Here is a 19,191-nt window from a genome sequence, read left to right on the forward strand (position 1 = left end):
ATATTCTCTAATAGAGTGGCAAGAATCTTTAGAGTACATAGGCAGTGCCTGATAAAAGAAAACAGGCCAATACATCAATTCCTTGATATTAATGCTTGTACCTATGAACTTTATTCTTGTAAAATTGAAACTTAGCCTAATAATATCTATTGCCTAAGAGTTACCTCCTGAAAACCTCCTTGTTACTCAAATGTAGCTTCTCCCTAAGCCAAACTCATCAAATAAACTCATTACCTTATCCTGGGCATGGAACATGATTCCCAGGGATGAGCCTCCCTTGCACCAAGGGTTTAATACCAAATGCTAACCAGTGAAGCATTTGGAAAAAGATGTAGACCAAAGGGTGGAAATATTAAATACAAAAGAATTTTTGCAAGATCATAGATACTTGCAACAATGCTGAGGGTCTTGACACACTAGTCTGTCCTCCCCAGTTGGGAGCCACCATGCTCTTTAGAGATATCCTCTCCTCTGTCTGAGAACATCAAGCCTCCCCAGAATGGGGGTACAATTCTTTCCCACTCATGTCCTTCAAGCAGTGAAGCTTGGTTGTCACTGTGGGCCCTGAGGGGAGGGAGAGAGAAGAATAGAATGGAGGAGGGAGTAACTGGGAGGCAACAGAAGTGTTCCATAAAATCGTGTAACAATGGATGTAGGCCACATTAAATTTCACCAAAAATTTTTAAAAATATATAGTCTAAAATGTAAACCATAATGTAACCAAAAATTTATAAAAGTGTACAGTCTAAAATATAAACCATAATGTAAACCATAATGGAACCATGGTTAGTTGCTATGTTTCAATATCTGTACAACAGCTGTAGCAAATATAACATCCACATGTAAAAAGATCATTGCTGGGGAAGGGGGAAAAGGGTTTGATCTTGGGTATATGGGAGTCCCCTATATTGTATATGTGACTTTACTGTGATCTAAAATTTTTTTAAAGAAAAATTAAAAATTAAAAAAAAAGGATGTAGACACTGAGGAAGGATTGGAGATTGCCATGCCACTCTACATGCAGGGAAACACCTATTACAGTGATGAAAGACAAAATATCAAAAACAAAGTTTTATGATATTTTTCATTTTTTAATACCCCAATTTATTTTCTACTTTATTTTAGTTTTTGTAAATTATTATGTATTTTATTTCTAATCTTTAAACCTATAGATATGCTATTTCATTTTCCTACTAATTGAATTTGGCAATATATTAGGCTTCATTTTTGAAGAAGTTTTGGACACAGAAGGTTTCAACTATCGCAGGGAATGAGCACTGGTGTGGGGTGTCATTGATGGAGGATTCATGGTTGGGCAGGAGTTCTCCAGGGCATGTATATAGGGTATATACATATGTTCGGATATTTGTTGGGTATTGTCATAATAGGTAGAGTTATACACGACAACTGAGGGAGTACTGAGTTCCTAGCTGGGAGAACTCTGTCACAATCCCCAATGGAACAGTAACAATACCGCAAATGCAAGGACAAAGACTACTGAAGAAGGATGGTCCAATGAAGGGCCCTTGATACTGATGACTATGCTTATGAGCCTAAGTGCCTGAAATTTCAACTAGGCCTAGTTGCATGGTGCCTAAGAGTTACCTCCTGAGAGCCTCCATGTTGCTCAAATGTGGCCACTCTCTAAGTCAAACTCAGCATGTAAATGCATTACCTTCCTTCCAACATAGGACATGTCTCCCGGGGATGAGCCTCCCTGGCACTGAGGGATTACTACCTGGTGGTGCAACTAGAACAAGACCTTGAATAAAAAGGGGAAATGGGAAAGACAAGTGAGTTTATATGGCTAAGAGACTTCAAAATGAGTTGGGAAGTCATCAGAGGGGTTGAGCTTATGCACGTCTCAGCTGGATTCCAGAGACAGCCAAAGTAGATACAACCCCAGGTACTGGTGCTCCTGAGGGCTAGGGAGACACACAGGTTCTACAGTCATGGCAAATGGCTCTGGAGTTCAATGCCTTGCCAGTGGGCCCTACTTTGGAATTTGTGTTTCTGAGTGTAATGGATTTGGACTCAGATGTGATCTCTCTACACATGCCTTTTCTGTCACTTTTACTGAAGCTGTGGTTGGTGCTGGGGTGGGTGTATGCTCAGGAGACTTGAATCTCTGGACTGTTCATGTGCCAGCTGGGCCCTGACCCTCAGTAGAGTTGCAACACCTACTATCCAATTTGTTGGGCTTACCCAGGTCAAGTAACAGGGAGGGTGAGGTGGTCAACCACTACACCAGGAAACCAAGAGAGTCTACACCTGCAAGCAGGAGAATCCCATCCATCAGCCATGTGGGATCTAAGCGTCCTCTTGATTTAGAGGTGGAGTGGACATCGTCATTCCAACATCCACAAGATGGAGGAATAAAATATGGATTAGAGTGGACTTACTGGTATACTACTATACAACTATTGTGACTCAAGCAATGAAAGAAATTGTAGCATTGATGTGGAGACAGTGGCCATGGGGGTTGCTGAGGGCAGGGATAAGGAAGAAGAGGTGTGATATGGGGGCATTTTTGGGGCTTAGAATTGTCCTGAATGATATTGTAGGGACAAATGCAGGACATAATATATCCTGCCATAACCCACTGAATCAACTAGGGGAGAGCGTAAACTACAATGTAAACTATAATTCATGTGGTGTAGCAGTTCTCCAAAGTGTATTCACCAAATGCAATAAATGTGCCACACTGATGAAAGAGGTTTTTAATGTAGGAGGAGTGGGATGAGTGGGGTATATGGGAACCTCTTATATTTTTTAATGTAACATTTTGTTTGATCTATGTATCTTTAAAAAGAAAGACAATTAAAAATTTGCTAAGAAAAAAAGAAGAGTTTTTACAGCTAAGAGATTTCAGAGTCAGTCAGGAGGCAATTCCAGAGGTTACACTTATGCATAGCTCACATGGATCTCACTATTTGACATAGTAAACAAAGCCTCAAACAGTGATGCTCTTGAGGACTCTAAGATATCTGAACACTATAGGCAAGGCAAAAACCCCATAAAATCAGCACCCCAAGGTAAGACGAGCCTTGTCTTGAGATATATGATAACCTATTTCCCTAATGTAACAGACTCATTTATAATTTCTCTATGCATGATTTTCTCCACCCTTTTTATTTGAGCCTATAATCAACACTATACCCATATAATGTGATATGTAGTTCTGTTTATCTCCAGACTATACACACCGACTTCCTTCATCTCACCTAACAGGATTCCTTCATGTCTTCTGGCCCCAAGCCTGGAGCCTCAAAGCAAAGCGATCCCCAGCTAGGGAAGTTGATAGTTGGTTAAATCAGAGCCCCAGAGTTCTAAAAAATTGGGTACTGACTCCAGAAGTCAGAAAATTAGCTTTCCTTTTCATAGTTAGAAATTTCCAAATACTTCACTTGAGTGGAAGAATTTGTCACATTGTTGCATTTTTAAAATTTGACCTTGAGTCCCCTACTCACTAGGTTGGGGAGAAATTCCATTTCATCTATCACTGAGAGTCTCCTAGTCAAGGTCTTTCACAAACCCAATGTTCCAGGAGGACCTCCTAGTCTTGAGACCACACTAGACATGGTTGATCTGCTCAAGGCCTCAGGGTTATTTGAAGGTGGGCACCTTGGTTATGCCTTCCAAATGGGTGGGTGAGTATAAGCCCTGCTGCTTTGGACAGGAGTTCTTCTGGGTGCCCCATGCAGTTATTCCTTTCTGAGGTTGTGTACCTTTCCTAAATTCACAAAGAAGGAGGGCACAAGTCCCATTGCTGTGGGATCAAACCCTGTGCTGGTTCCAGCCATGGCAATCTCATCTCCCCACCTGGGCTTGCTGCTCCCTCTTTATACTCCAAGCACATTCCTCTCCCCTTTAAAAGGTCCTACTTTTCATGGGTTGGTTGGGAAGAGAAGGAGACATTCAAAGCAGTCAGCTATTTCTTTTACTGGCCACTGTGTTTCATGGTATAGTAGGGGAACTACCGAAGTCAATAAGTATTACTTATCCCATGTCGTGGTGTCTATCCTACCTGTTGCCTGTACTGCTAGCATCAGGATGAACTACAACACATGGTTGCTGGCCTGAAAATACCAGGTAATCTGCCATTCATTCATTCATTCATCCAAAAATAAATGTCCAAGGACCTGGGGATACAGAGCTGAGCAAAACAGAGCTGCTATTCTCATGGAGATTTTAGGCTAGTCAGGGCATAAAAACAATAACAATATTTGCTCCAATAAACATCTAATTAGGAAGTGTGATAAATGCTATGGAAGAAAGCAAAATGGGATTTTATCAGTCAGGATGGGGTAGGTTATTCTGGGATAAAAAAAATAACCCCCAAATCTCAATGACTTAACTCACCAAAAGTTCACTTCTTGCTCATACTATTAATACATGTTCAAAAAGGGCTTGTAGGGGATCTCTGTTTAGTCTTGTCACTTGGACCCCAGAAGACAGAAACCAACAATCACCCATCACTGCAGGAGTGGGGAAGGGAAGGAGATATAGCATAAAGTACACCAGCTCCTAAAGGTTCCCTCCCAGAAATAGCACACATTTTGTTGGCCCAAGTCAGGGCCATGGCCAGGCCTGAGTTCAACTCCACCATGAGCCTGGAAAGACAACTGGAATGCAACGGGGACTAGTACTAGTTTCCTTGGGGATCTATGAGAATGCTCTGTCAACCTAGTCTGGGGGGTCAGGTTTGCATCTTTCCAAAAATAACATTGAGACATTCTATATGTGATTTGAATGTTGAGAGGGAGTTAATTAGACAAACTGGTGAAGAGAATGTGAGAAAATGTTCTAAAAAGGAAATAGTGTCTACAAAGGCCCTGAGGATGGAGGTGTGACAAATGGAAGGCACTAAATTGGTGGTATACCAAGTGGGGCTGGAGAAAGGCAATGAAGACTTTTATCACTGACATCATTTAGGTGGTGACTTGTTGAGTCAGTTTTATTATTGTTTTCAGGTTCTCGACAGGTGATGCACCCTCTTATTATTTGCACTGTGAGCTGACCACTCCTCTGCCCCCCTCCTTGGTACACCCCTGGCTGGAGAGCACTGGAGGGAGTGGGTGCAGTAAGGTACCTGGGCAGCAGATGGGGCAGAGGCTCCAGTGGAGACCAGCTCATGCAAACTTTTTGGACCACACTGGGGGATCTGGTGTCTTAATCCTAAGGGCAGGAAGAGGATGTGGCTCAAATGATAGAGCATCCCCCTACCATATAGGAGATCCAGAGTTCTAACTCAGGGCTTCCTGGTCCATGTGGTGAGCTGGCCCATGTGCAGTGCTGCCATGCACAAGGCATGCCATGCAGGGGTGCCCCCCACATAGGGGATCCCCACGTGCAAGGAGTGTGACCCGCAAGAAAAGCCACCCCGAGTGAAAAGCATAGCTCACCCAGGAGTGGCACCACACATACACAGAGCTGACACAGCAAGATGACACAACAAAAAGAGACAAAGAATCCCAGTGCTGCCTGACAAAGAATGCAAGCAGACACAGAAGAACACACAGAAAATGGACACCGAGAGCAGACAATGCAGGAGGGGGTAGCGGGGGGTGAAGGGGAGAGAAATCAATCAATCAATCAATCATCAATCAATCAATCGTAAGGGCAATGGAAACCTTTTGATGGATTCCAAACTGGGATCACATGGTTGGAAGCCACTGAAATCATGTTTCCAAGACTCTGAGTTAGTCTGGACAGAGGTGAAAGCAAAGAAAAGGTGATTGAGGATGTGGGAAAGACACTACCTTGATAAAGCAGAAGATGAGCATCATTCCGTCAGTGGTGATGCTGCCGGTTTGCAGAGGGCTATTTTCTGCACACTTGAGAGTCCACAGGGAGCATAATGAACAGTAATGGAGGTCTCTTGTCTTTCCTGCCATCATTTTACCCTGCTTCTCTAAGAAGTCTGGATTCCATTACTGAGGGATGCTTCATTCCTTTCAGTATGGTATATAGACTTGTCAGGTAAAAGACGGAAAGTCTGAGAGTTTGTTTGTTCATTCTGAGATGAAACATGATAGCTCCTCATGACTGCAGGGTCATCATCTTGTCTAATGCTGAGTGGCCCCTGGAGCAGCAGGCCATGGGGTAGGGCCAAATGATGAATCAGAAATCCAGATGGGAAGTTTCCAGTGCCCACCCCCACCCTTCAGCTTTCAGGCTTTGAGGAATCCAGTGTATTAGAATTTATCTACCGAGCCTGGGAAATAAGAGAGCAGTGGTAAATATCTGATTAGAGGAAATGCCTAGTAAGCTGCAATTCCATATATTGCAAGTGATAAAACTGTAATTGTTTGTTGACAGTATACATTAGCTATTCACAGTTTGTGTCAATAGAGTCCCAAGAAATTAGGGTCTAGGAATCTTTAATGGCAGCTCAAAAATATTGTGAAACTAACTTGGGTAATAAAATCAACAATTTCCACTTGGTGGGAAGAATGCCATTCTCTGATAACTCCATGGGAGAAACCCTGGCAAGGTTTAGGATTCCTCCATGAAGCTGTATGTTGTTGAAGGAAAAGCCTCTCCCAAGATTGAGTTTCTGGGGAGGCCCCCCAGGGCATCATTCTGGTGGATGTGGGTAAGGGGCAAGTGGTACCTGCTGTGAATTAGATCTACTTGGATGTAGAGGTAGCCAGGGGCAGCTGGGCTGGGGACATCTGGGATGGGGCCTGGGGAATCATATCCAGATATAGGTATGGCCCCATTAGGGACAGTTTGGTATTTTAATGCTCAAGGTCCGAAGGGGTGCAGCAACCCGGCAGAAGCAAATAAGGATCTCTGGGTGTCGGGGAGGATACTGGTACCTGGGTAAACCACCATGTGGCCAGGGGACAGGTGAATGGTGGCCCTGAGGCCTGGGTTATGGCGCAGTGAGGCAGGTGGGAGAGGGAGGGGGCAGAGTGGGGACTGGAGTGAACAGAAAGCAGTTGAAGGGAGGGAGGGGCTGGGCAAGGAGCAGGTAGAACCCCTAGTCCTAATCCTAATCCTAAAACTGAGTTTAGGTCAGATCCATTGTAGGACTGTTGTGTTGTCCAATAGAAATAAAATGTGAACTACTTATGTAATTAAATTTGTTTTTGAAATAATTATAAATTCACAGGAAGTTGCAAAGAGAGCTCCAAGTGCCCTCCATCCAGTTTCTGCCAGTGGGACATCTTATGCCACTACAGTACAATATCAAAACCAAGAAACTGACACCAATACAATGTGTGTATATATTTCTGTGTCACTTTACCACACGTGTAGATTTGTGTAATCAGCATTACAATCAAGATATAGACCCCCCGCTCTTCCATCATCCCTAACCCCTGGAAACCACTAATCTGTTTTCCATCTCTTTCATGTTGTCATTTCAAGAATGCTAAATAAATGGAATCATACAGTTGTAACCTTTTGATATTGCTTTTTTCCCCTCACTCAGCATAATTCCCTTGCAATCCATCCAAGTTATTGCATCCCTTTTTATTACTGAGTAGTGTTCCATTGTATGGATATACCAGCTTGTTTAATCATTCACCTATTGTAGGACCTTTTGGTTGCTTCCATATTTTGCCTGTTACAAGTAAAGTTGCTATGAAGAATCATGCACAGGTTTTTATACAGACATAAGTTTGCATTTCTCTGGGGAAAAAATGCTCAGAGGTATAAGTGCTGGATTAAAAGAAAAGTGTATGTGTTGTGTTTTAAAGAAACTGCCAAACTATTTTCCAGGGTGGCTGTACCATTTTAAATTGTATGTATGAGAGATCCAGTTTCTCTGCATCCTTGCCAACATTTGGTGTCACTGTTTTTATTTTATTTTAGCTGTTCTAATAGGTGTATGGTAGTGTCTCATCATGGTCTTAATTTGCATTCCCCTAATGGCTAGTGATATCGAACATCTTTTCATGTGCTTTTTGTCATCATATATCCTCTTCAGTGAAATGTCTTTTCATGTCTTTTGCTGCTTTTCTAATTGAATTGTTGGATCCTTGCCTTGTTCTCAGTCTTAGGGGAAAAGCCTCACTCTTTTACCATTAAGCATGATATTTACTACGATGTTTTTGTAGATGTTCTTTATCAAGTTGAGGACTTCTCCCTCTATTCTTTTTCTTTTTTTAAGATTATGGTTGAGACATTTTTTAAAAAGATTTGTTTATTTCTCTCCCCTTCCCCCCACCCCCAGTTGTCTGCTCTCTGTGTCCATTCACTGTGTGTTCTTCTGTCTCCACTAGTATTCTTGTCAGTGGCATTGGGAATCTGTGTCTCTTTTCGGTTGCATTGTCTTGCTGCGTTAGCTCTCCATGTGTGCGGCGAAACTCCAGGTTGCACTTTTTTTGCATGGGGCGGCTCTTCTTACAGGGTGCACTCCTTGCATGTGGGGCTCCCATACATGGGGGACACCCCTGCATGACACAGCACTCCTTGCACACATTAGCACTGTGTGTGGGTCAGCTTACCACATGGGTCAGGAGGCCCTGGGTTTAGACCCTGGACCTCCCATGTGGTAGGCAGACGCTCTATCAGTTGAGCCAAATCCACTTCCCTCCTCTATTCTTAGTTGTTTTTGTGTCCTCATTGTGAATGGGTGTTGAATCTTGTCAAATGCTTTTTCTGCAGCAATTGATACAATTGTGATTTTTCTTTCTTCAGCCTGTTAGTGTGGTGGATTGTATTGATTGATTTTAAAATGTTGGATCATACTTGAAATAAACCCCACTTGGTCATGATGTATAATTAATTTTATATATTGCTGAATACTATTTGCTAAATGTTAAGGAATTTTTTTACTTATATTCATGAGGCATATTGGGCTGCAGTTTTCTTTCTTTGTACTGTCTTTATTTAGTTTTTCTTTAGAGTAATACTGGCTTCATAAAATGAATTTGGAAAGTATTCCTTCATCTTATATTTTCTGAAAGAGATTATGTAGAATTAGTGTTAATTCTTCTTTATACATTTGGTAGAATTCTTCAGTTGGAAACCATCTGGACCTAGATATTTCATTTTGGAGAGTTTTTAAATTACTAATTCATTTGCTTTAAATAGAGGACTATTCAAATGATCTGTTTCATATAGGGAAAGTTATGGTAGTTGTTGCTTTTCAGGAAATTGGTCCATTTCATCTAATTTATCGAATGTGTGTATATAGACTTGTTTGTAATATTTCCTTATTATCCTTTTGATATCTGCAGGATCTGTAGTGCTATCTCCTTTTCCATTCTTGATATTGGTAGTTCTTTTTCTTTGTCAGTCTTGCTAGAGGTTTGGAATTTTATTGATCTTAGAAAAGAAACACCTTTTTGTTGCATTAATTTTCTCTATTATTTCTTTGTTTCAATATCATTGATTTCTTCTCTGTAATTTTCCTTCCTTTGTCTTGCTTTGGGTTTATTTTGCTCTATGTTTTCTCAGTTCTTGAGATGAGAGTGTAGTTATTGATTCAAGACTTCTCCTTTCTAATGTAAACATTTAGTGCTATAAATTTCCCTCTCATCACTGCTTTAGCTGTATACTACAAATTTTCATATGTGATATTTTCATGCTCATCTTCATTCAGTTCAGTGTAATTTAAAAATTTTCCTTGAGACTTCTTCTGTGTTCCATGGTTATTTAGACATGTACTGTTTAGTTTCCAAGTGTTTGGAGATTTTTCTGTGATCTTTTGGATATTGATTCTAATTTTATTCCATTGAGGTCAGAGAGCACATGCTCTGTGGTTTCAATCTTTTAAAGTTTACAAGATATATTTTATGGTTCAGTATATGATTTATCTTGGTATATGTTCTATGGACTCTTGAAAAGAATATGTATTCTGCTTTGGTTGGGTGGAACATTCTATAAATCTGTTAGTTAATGGGGTTGATTTTTTCTATATCCTTGGTTGTTTTCTGCCTTAGTTTTTCTGTTGAAAGAGAAATGAAGTCTCCAGCTGTAATTGTGGATTTGCCTGCTTCTCCTTTCAGTTCTATTAGTTTTTGCTTCACATATTTTGCAACTCTTTTTCTTGGTGCATATACATTTAGGATTGTTTCATTTTCTGTAGATTGACCCTTTTATCATTTTGTAATATGCTCTTTGTCTCTGGTAATGTTCTTTGTTCTGACATCTACTTTTTCTGACATTAATGTAGCCATCCCTGCTTTCTTTTGATTAATATTTTCATGGTTTATATTTTCCATTCTTTGACTTTCAGCCTACCTATATTTATATTTGAAGTGGGTCTCATGTAGACAATATATTTGGGTCATGCTTTTTACCCACTCAGTCATTCTTTGCCTTTTAATTATTGTATTTAGACTATTTATGTTCAATATAGTTACAGATATGATAAGGCTGAAATCTACTGTTTAAAAATTTTTTCTGCTTGGTCCTTTGGTTTTGTGCCTCTCACATTTGTAATTTTAAGTTTCCTGGTTGACATATTTTAAAAGTAAAAAACAAATGAATTTAAATTTTAGGGTCAATTTTCCTATGGCTTTTTTTTTTTTTTTTTTACATTTTTCTTTATTTTTAAAGAAGCTTTATTACATAAATATTATGTTGAAAATACAGGGGATTCCCATTTACCCCACTGCCTACCCCCTCCCATACTTTCTCCCATCAACAACATCTTTCATTAGTGTGGTACATTTGTTACAATTGATAGCTACATATTGAAGCATTGCTACTAACTGTGGTCTACAGTTTACATTATAGTTAACACTTTGCACTACACAATTTTATAGGTTTTGACAAAATGTATAATGGCCTGTATCCGTCATTGCAAATGCAGAACAATTCCAATGTCCCAAAAATGCCCAATGTTACACCTATTCTTCCCTCTTCCTCCCCTCAGAACCTCTGGTGACCACTGCCTTTATATCAATGTTACAAGTTCTTCCATTGTTAGAATAATAATAGGTCTACTTTAGTCCATAGTTGCTTTCCCCACTATGATTGTTCATTCCTCAATCTTGAGACTTTGGGGATGGTGATGCACACTCTGCTTCTGATTGAGAGGGACTTAGATTCCATGGGACAGATGAATGGAACCATCTTGCTTGCAGTTGTAGATATTCTCTGATTTTTGGGGATAGGCACTGTCCATCATTAGCCTTTTGTTAGTTGTTCTGGGTGAATCTCATGAACTGGAGAGTAGGTGTTTGCTGCAAATCTGACAAGATTCAGGCCTCAACCAGCATATGAACACACAAAAGATTTAAGTGACTGGGACATATATTTATTGGGTATAGTGCTAATTATAGAATGAAATGAAAGGGAAGGAGAACCATGTGCAGGAAAATTATAAATGAGTCTAACTCTGATACATTGGAGAGATAGGTTATCATATATTCCAAGGTAAGGCCTAGTGATGGGGTGCCAATTTCCTGGGGTTGTTTGCTTTGCCTATAGTGTCTAGATGTCTCTAGAGCTCTCAGAAGTACCCTTGCTTAAGGCACCGTTTACTGTGACCTCTCAGAAGAGATCCTCCTGAGATGTGCATAAGCATAGCTTCTGACTCACTTTGAAATCTCCCAGCCATAAAAACTCATTTGTATTTGATATTTTCCCCTGTGGTTTAGGTTTTTTTCCAAATGCATAGCTAGTTGCCAGGGAGGTTTATCCCTGGGAGTCATGTCCCAGGAGGGGTGGGGGGAGGAAGGTAGTGAGGTTATGTGCTGAGTTTGGCTTATAGGGAGGCCAAATTTGAGCAAGAATGAGGCTTTCAGGAGATAACTCTTAGGCAATATATATTGATAGGTATATATTAGTCAGCCAAAGGGGTACTGATGCAAAGCACCAGAACTCTGTTGGCTTTTATAAAGGGTAGTTATTTGGGGTAAAATATTAAAATCACAAGGCCGTAAAGTTTAAGTTATTTCCCTCACCAAAGTTTATTGCCACATGTTGGAGCAAGATAGCTGCTGGTCTCGGCAAGGGTTCAGCCTTCCTCTTCCTCCTAAGGCTCTGTGGTCCCTGCTTCTTCTGATCTCAGCTACAGGCTGGCATAACATTTTCTCTCTTTCCCTGGGGCTTGATTCTTTCCCATCTCAGTTGCTGTGGTCTCTCCACAAAGTCAACTGTAGACTATCAGGCTCTCTCTCTTCCCAGAGCCTCTGCCATGTCTGTGGAACCATCTCTATTCCTCCGTGTTCTTCTTCTGTGTGTTTACTTCCTGGGGCTCCAGCCTCAAAATGCCAACTGTCTCCTCTGCCTTGTCATTTTCTCTACTGACATGGCTGAATCAAAGCCTTGATCATAATTTAATTTAATCAAGTAAAAGTGAAACCTCTCAATTTAGTACAATCTAATATGCCCAGAGGAACAGACCAGTTTATAAACATAATCCAATATCTACTTCTGGGATTCATAAATAATATCAAACTGCTACAGTAGCCTAAGTTTCAATTTCACAAGAACAAGATTCATAAGTACAACAATCAATATCAAGGGCCTAATGTATTGGTGTGTCCTTATTTGCTAGGCACTGTCCATATACTCTAGAGATTCTTGCTACTCTTATTAGAGAATGTAGCAGGACTTCAGGAATGGGAGTTCAACAATCAGTCAGTTATTGTGTGGGTCTCCACCCACCGAATAATACCCCATGACCACAATTCCATAGAGGCATGCCCCTTACCATACATTCCCCCACCACTAACACCCCTCACCAGGGACCCTCCCCTATCACAGCTGCAACCCTGCTGCAATCCAAAACCCCCCGAAGAACAAAGCAAAAAAACACATAATAATAAAATATTCTTTTTTGCATTCTGCTTTTCATCACTGTAAGATCTATCTTTTATATATATTAACTATTTCTTTTGTATGTTACCCTAGTGTCTTTTTTTTTTTCCACCTTATTTTCCAAGAAGCTTTAGGTTACAGAAAAGTTACAAAGAAAATATAGGGGATTCCCATATACCACCCCTCCCCACATCCTCCCCTATCAATAACATCTTACATGAGTATGGTACATTTGCTATAATTCATGAACAAATATTGAAGCAGTACTTCTAATTATGGTCAATGGTTTACTTTATGGTTTACGCTGTACACCACATACCTTTATAGTTTCTAACTAAATGCACAATGGCCTGTATCCATCGATGTGAAATCATGCAGAACAATCCCAATGCCCCCAAAATGCCCCATATCCCACCCACTCTTCTCTCCCTCTCCCCTTGGAACCTGTGGCAACCACTGTTTAAGTTTTTGAAGAGGAAGTTTCAGAGTTACATGCATTAATATTGAGGGCTTGACATACTGATCTGTTTTCTTTTATTAGGCACTGCCTATGTACTCAAGAGATTCTCCCCGCTCTATTTAAGAACATAGCAGGACTCCCCAGGATGGGAATTTAATTCACCCACTGAAATGACACCCTATGACAAGATGAACACATTCATATTCCATAGTATCGTACCCCAGGTGCACCCCTTCCCAGTTATCCCCCCACCACTGATGCCCTGCACTACTGACCCTCCCCTACCATATTTGCCCACTGTTTCATTTTCAACCACAGACCCCCACCTCCCCAGAGTTCACCTGTTCCTTCTTCCATCCCCCTACGCTCTATTTAATTTTTTATAGCCCCCCTTTGTAGCTTTTTGCATGCTGTCTGCATTCTGTGTCCATTCACTGTGCATTCTTCTGTGTCTGTATTTATTTTTTTATTTCCCCTCCCCATTTGTGGCATGCTTACTATCTGTTCTCTGTGTCCATTCACTGCATGCTCTTCTGTGTTTTTGCTTGTCTCCATTTTTTTTTGTTGCATCACCTTGCTGAGTCGGCTCTCCATGACACTTGCGGGCCGGGCAGCGCTGTGCAGTGTGCAGGTGAGCCTGCCTTCACAATGAGGCCCTGGGATGCGAACCCAGGGCCTCCCATATGGTAGACGGGAGCCCAACTGGTTGAGCCATAGCCACTTATTCCTATTTAATTTTTTTATGCGTTTACCCCAAATGCATCCATGATGTTACCATTTCAACATGTAATCAATTAAAAAATATACTGAGAGATTTTAAACTCTTTCCTGTGAAATCTTCAAAATATAGTGTGTGCATTATACCCCCAACATATCTCAATTTGGGCTCGGTACATTTCAATCCCAGTAGCTACAATATTGGACAGCGCAAGGCTAGACAACTAGAAACCCTATAATGATGATGAGGCTTACATAACTGGATCTAGAGCAATATACTAACCTTAGAAATGATAAGAATTTGATTTTAACAAGTATTTGCTGCTATCTATTTTGTGCCAAGCTTCATGCCAAGGACTGGGACCCCAGGAATGGTCCAGCCTTTCTGCTTTCTTGAATACTCCACCCTTGGCCCCAGTTTTGGGAAGAGACAGCCAGGTCAACAGATGGTTACAGTCCAGTGTGAACAGGGCATTACAAATGTACTGCTTTGTCTTGGATGTGTGTGTGTGTGTAGCTAGTAGTCATGGGATGTGTGGGAATGCTTCCAGAGAATGTAATGCCCAAGCAGATACTTGAAAGATGATGCAGAGCATGTCTGGTAAAGGAATGGTGGTTGGGCAGCCCAGGCTGAAGAGCTACATGAACACAGATACAGGGTTAGAGACTGTAGTGTTGGGGAAGGTTTGGAGAGCAGGACATTTGAGTTTGGCTGCTGCTGCAATGGCCAGTCCCCAGAGTGCTCAGGCTGGTTTCTGGGGCCCCAGGGGCCCACATGGGAGGCTTTGTTTTATAAATTGGAAAAGAGAGAGGAGTGCTAACTGGAGTGATAGAGATAGATTTGGAATTTAGAATAGCACTAGTTCCCAAGATCTGCGTCCAAGCCCCGTGGTTAGGAGGGTCAGGGCTGGAAGTTAATGGAATTGCTTGAGAGTGCCTTGGTGAGTCTGGAATTCTTAGCAGCCAGGGCCAGGCAACAGATGTTGAGGTGTGGGATGAAGTGAGGGAAGAGGCCGTCTTACCCTACTCTGCGTAGACTTCAGTTCTGCAGAGAGCCCCTTGAGACAGCGGTCATGAACCCCAACCACACTGGCCAGTTGGTCCCTGACACATACCTCAAGACACATCGTCTGAGGCATTGGGCTGTGGGCATGCTTCTGCTCAGGTCAGCACTTGCCAAGGATTGATTAGGCTGCGCCTGGGAGAAGAACTAGAGAAGGCTGAGACCAATCTCCTGCTGCCCACTAGGGAGGTTCAGTTTACCCCAGGCAAGAGGAACTTCTTCAAAAAATAGCTTTATTGGTTTTCTTCTAAATATGAACAGATTGGAAAAACTCAATATGGAAGTGAAAGAACCAGAAAGAAAAGGAAAGTCCGTAACTCCAATAACCATGTTTAGCATATAACCCTTCTATGCAGTATTTTTTTTCCTATACAGTATTAAATTAATGTAGTTATTAAGAAAAGGAGTTGTAAGTTCAAATCCCAGTTTAACTACTGAATAACTGTGTGGTCTTGGGCAAGTTACTTCTCTGTGCTTTAGCTGCCTCATCTATAAAACGGAGATAATAATAGTAACTAGGCCATAGGGAGGATTAAGTAATATACTCCAAGGACATCATTTACAACATTGCCTGTCAACGTTAACTATTGTGCGTATATGGGGGGGGGTAGGTTAACATGGCTGTATATTATTCTTACTATCCATAGTTTCTTGTTTTTATTTCTCAGCACTATGTTTTGGATATTTTTCATTTCAGCCCAAATATATCTGCCTTATACTTTTTAGAAGCTGTATTGTATTCCATGGCACAGTTCTATCATATTTTATCTAATCCTCCATTGATGGGTGTTTATATTGTTTCAAATGCTTCTCAGTTGCAAGCAATATTAAAAATGAACATTCTTGCTCATGTATCTACATGTTCTTGGAGGAATAATCTACATGATCTATATCCTCGAAGTAGAAATTTCTGGGTGAAGGAGAATGTAGATTATTAGTGTTGATAGACTATATTACTATATTACTTAAAGTTTTAACAAACCCCCAAATCTGAGTGACTGGGCACCTCTTCTCCAGGCAATGATTCAGAGGCCTACCCTATTTTCATCCTGCAGCTCTGCCATCTTCAGTGCAAGGATTCCCAACCTTGCTGGGAATCTTCTGCATCCCAACTAGCCAGACAAGGGAAAGCGCAAAGAAGAGTGAGTATAGACGTTCTGTTCTTATGGACCAGACTGGAAAGTAACACACATTTTTCTATTCATCATTTCACTGGCTAGAACTAGTCATGGTGCTTCTCCACCTAGGAGCAGGGGCTTCTGGAAAATGAAGTCTGTGACTAGGCAACCACTTTACAGCAACAACCCTGCACTACAAAAAGGAAGCATGAATCTTTAAGGAAAGATAGCTTTCTATACTGCTTGGAAATTGCCAAATTATCCTCCAAAATGTAGCAATTTACATACTCAGGAATGCATGGAAATATCTGTTTCCCTTGACCCTTGCCAACTCTGGGTATTTGCCAACCTGATAGATGAAAACTGAATCTTGTGGATTTAGTTTGCATTTGATATTAATTAGGTGAATCATCTTTCCATTTTTGTTAGCAATTTGCATTTCATATGTGGATTGTTCATGGCCTTGCCCTTTTCCTCTTTAGCTGCTTATCTTTTTCTTTTTGATTTGTTAGTGATCTTTGTAGATTATGGGTATTAACCCTTTTTTAGTTTCCTAGGCTGCTAGAAGCAGATACAATGAAATGGGGTTGGCTTAAACAATGGGAATTTTTTAGCTTAAAGTTTGAGGCCAAGAAATTGTCCACAGCAAGGCATCATCAAGGCAATGCTTTCTTCCCAGAGACTGGCTGCCAGAGATCCTCGGCTCCTCTGCCACATGGCAAGACACATGCCAGTATCTACTGCTCTCCATTCTCTTCCAGTTCTCATTGCATTTAGCTTCTTGCTCTGTGGATTTTTCTCTTTGTCTGAATTCACTCCATTTATAAAGGACTCCAGGAATAGGATTAAGTCCCATTCTAAATGAGGTGGGTCACACCTTAACTGAAGTAGCCTCATCAAAATATCCTACTTACAATGGTTTTTTACCCACGGGAGTGGATTGGATTTTAGAACATGCTTTTCTGGGGTACATACAACCACGAGCCTCTTCCTATAATATATATTATACGTTACCTTTCCAGTTTGCATTTTTATCTTTACCTTTTAGCAATTTCCAGCAATTTCTTTTCCATGTATATGTACTTAATTTTTACAAAGTCAAACCTGTCAAAATTTTCCTTAAGGCCTTCAGGGTTTCATATTGTATCTGTCATTGCTCAGTCAATGTTAAGAGATAGAAACCCAAATTAAAGTAGCTTAAGGAAAAAAAAAAGAAAGGAAAAGAAACAAAGAATTCATGTAACTGGGCATTGTAGAGAGAGGTCTAGTTTCAGACATGACTGCATCAAGGAGGTAAAAAATATATCATCAAGGCTCTGTCTCTTCTCTTCCTGCTGCTCAGTTGTGTGTGTGTATGTTTATCCTTTGCTCCTAAACCAGAAAGGTTCTATGTGATGATAAAAAGACTACTGGTAGCCCCAAGCTTACATCCTGATGATATAAATATACAAAACTCAAAAATAAAAGATACTTTCAGAGTCTATATATCCACAGAGGGCTTGGAATGGCCCTTGTTGTGTCACGTGTCCTCCTCTCTCTTCTCCATACCTTTGACCAGTCCATGAAGATGAGGCATAGCATGCCATGATTGGTCACTTGCCCACTTCTGTGGCTAGTGGGCAGTGGGGAGCCCATCAGAACTCCATGCAATGGTCAGGTCCCCAGAAGAATGATGGGCAGGTAGAAGAAAAAGTAGTTCTCTACATGTGCCATGCTTAGAAAGACTGTCTTCAGTGTAAGATGATGACAGAAAAACCTTTGTTTCCTTCTAATATGTACAGTTTTATTATTTTATATACAAATTTTTGACCTATGTATGTGCAAGAGAGAGTGACAGATAGGGATCCTCTATAAATGTCTCTCTACTTGGAGAGATGAAATTTATTTGGCTATGCATTTAAGCTTCATCGCCTTTCCTTCTCTTTTCCTTGAGATCATTCTGAGTCAACATGAATCCAGTAAGATTAGGGCCATGGAAGGGGCACAGGGATTTTCACCGTAGGCAGTAACGCAAACCTGACCCAAAACTCATGCTCTCCAGGGGCCATCGAAATGGGCATCGAGATGTTAGATTAGAGTATGGGAGGTCTACGGATAGGCCCAGAACTCCACAGAGAGCCCAAACTACCTGAAAATGGGGATAAAGGTGGATCTTGAATTCCCTCCAAGGTCTCTGATGGGGGAGAGGGGGAGCAAGGCTGAGCCTCAGGAGACAAAGGGCAAAGCTCTGGGCAGGGGCCTGGCACCTCATCACCACCTCTGTGCACAATCAGGCCTCCTGTGGGGGTCAGCAAGTATGAAGGCTCAGCAGTGACAAATTCTCTTTTAAAATATGTCCCCAATTGTTCAATGAAAACCTCATCATTTTCTCTTCTTAACAGTAGAAGAATATTTATAAAATGACTCTCTTGTGCTAAAGACATATTTATCTCAGGTTCAACAATTCCTTCAGTTTCACCCTCATTTCTTTTTCTTTTCTTTTTTTTTATACGCAATATTTTTATTAACAACAGCTGGTGCCCTGCTTTCAGATACTGGTTACCTCATTTCTTTTTCTTCTAGAAAAAAAAAATGAAACACTTTAAATTTAAAAGCAGGTATGGTATGATCCTGTTTGTATGAAATCCTTTCATTGAATGTGATCCTGTTTATTGATCCTTCCTTCTTTTTGAATGTCAACTGTCAAGAATGATGATTTCTAGATGGTATTGATTTTGCTTCTGCCTTCTCTTTAAAAGAATAAGCACATATCATTTCTATAAAAGCAGTAAACCTATTCCTTTTAAAGAATAAATTCTATGATAGCAAAGCCTTCACATTCTTCCACTTAGAGCTGGATATGTTTTTCTCAATACACAAATAACTGTTATTTGTTGGCAATTATTAGAGGTAAATCTGTGGGTGACCTCTGCCCACAGCCTCAGGAGGGAGGAGATGGAAGAGGAGGAAAGAGAACAGACGAAAATGAGGCAGGCGTCCAGGTCAGGGAGCAGCCCCTTCCGCCACTTCCCGATCTCTCCGCGAGCCAGTCACCTGTCTGCACATCCCGTAGGTGCCTGGAGTCCGGCTTCTGTCATAGCCCTCTCCGTGCCTAGGTCAGCGCT

The 19,191-nt window shown here is 41.0% G+C and overlaps 1 protein-coding gene across 1 annotated transcript in view; it reads left to right on the plus strand.

The window, feature by feature from the left end:
* The window catches only part of CSMD2 (CUB and Sushi multiple domains 2), a 671,930-nt gene that overhangs the window by 113,149 nt on the left and 539,590 nt on the right, over positions 1-19,191 (plus strand). The gene's annotated exons all lie outside the window — the stretch shown is intronic.

Source organism: Dasypus novemcinctus, chromosome 9 (genome assembly GCF_030445035.2).
Source record: "Dasypus novemcinctus isolate mDasNov1 chromosome 9, mDasNov1.1.hap2, whole genome shotgun sequence".
Taxonomy (NCBI): Eukaryota; Metazoa; Chordata; class Mammalia; order Cingulata; family Dasypodidae; genus Dasypus; species Dasypus novemcinctus.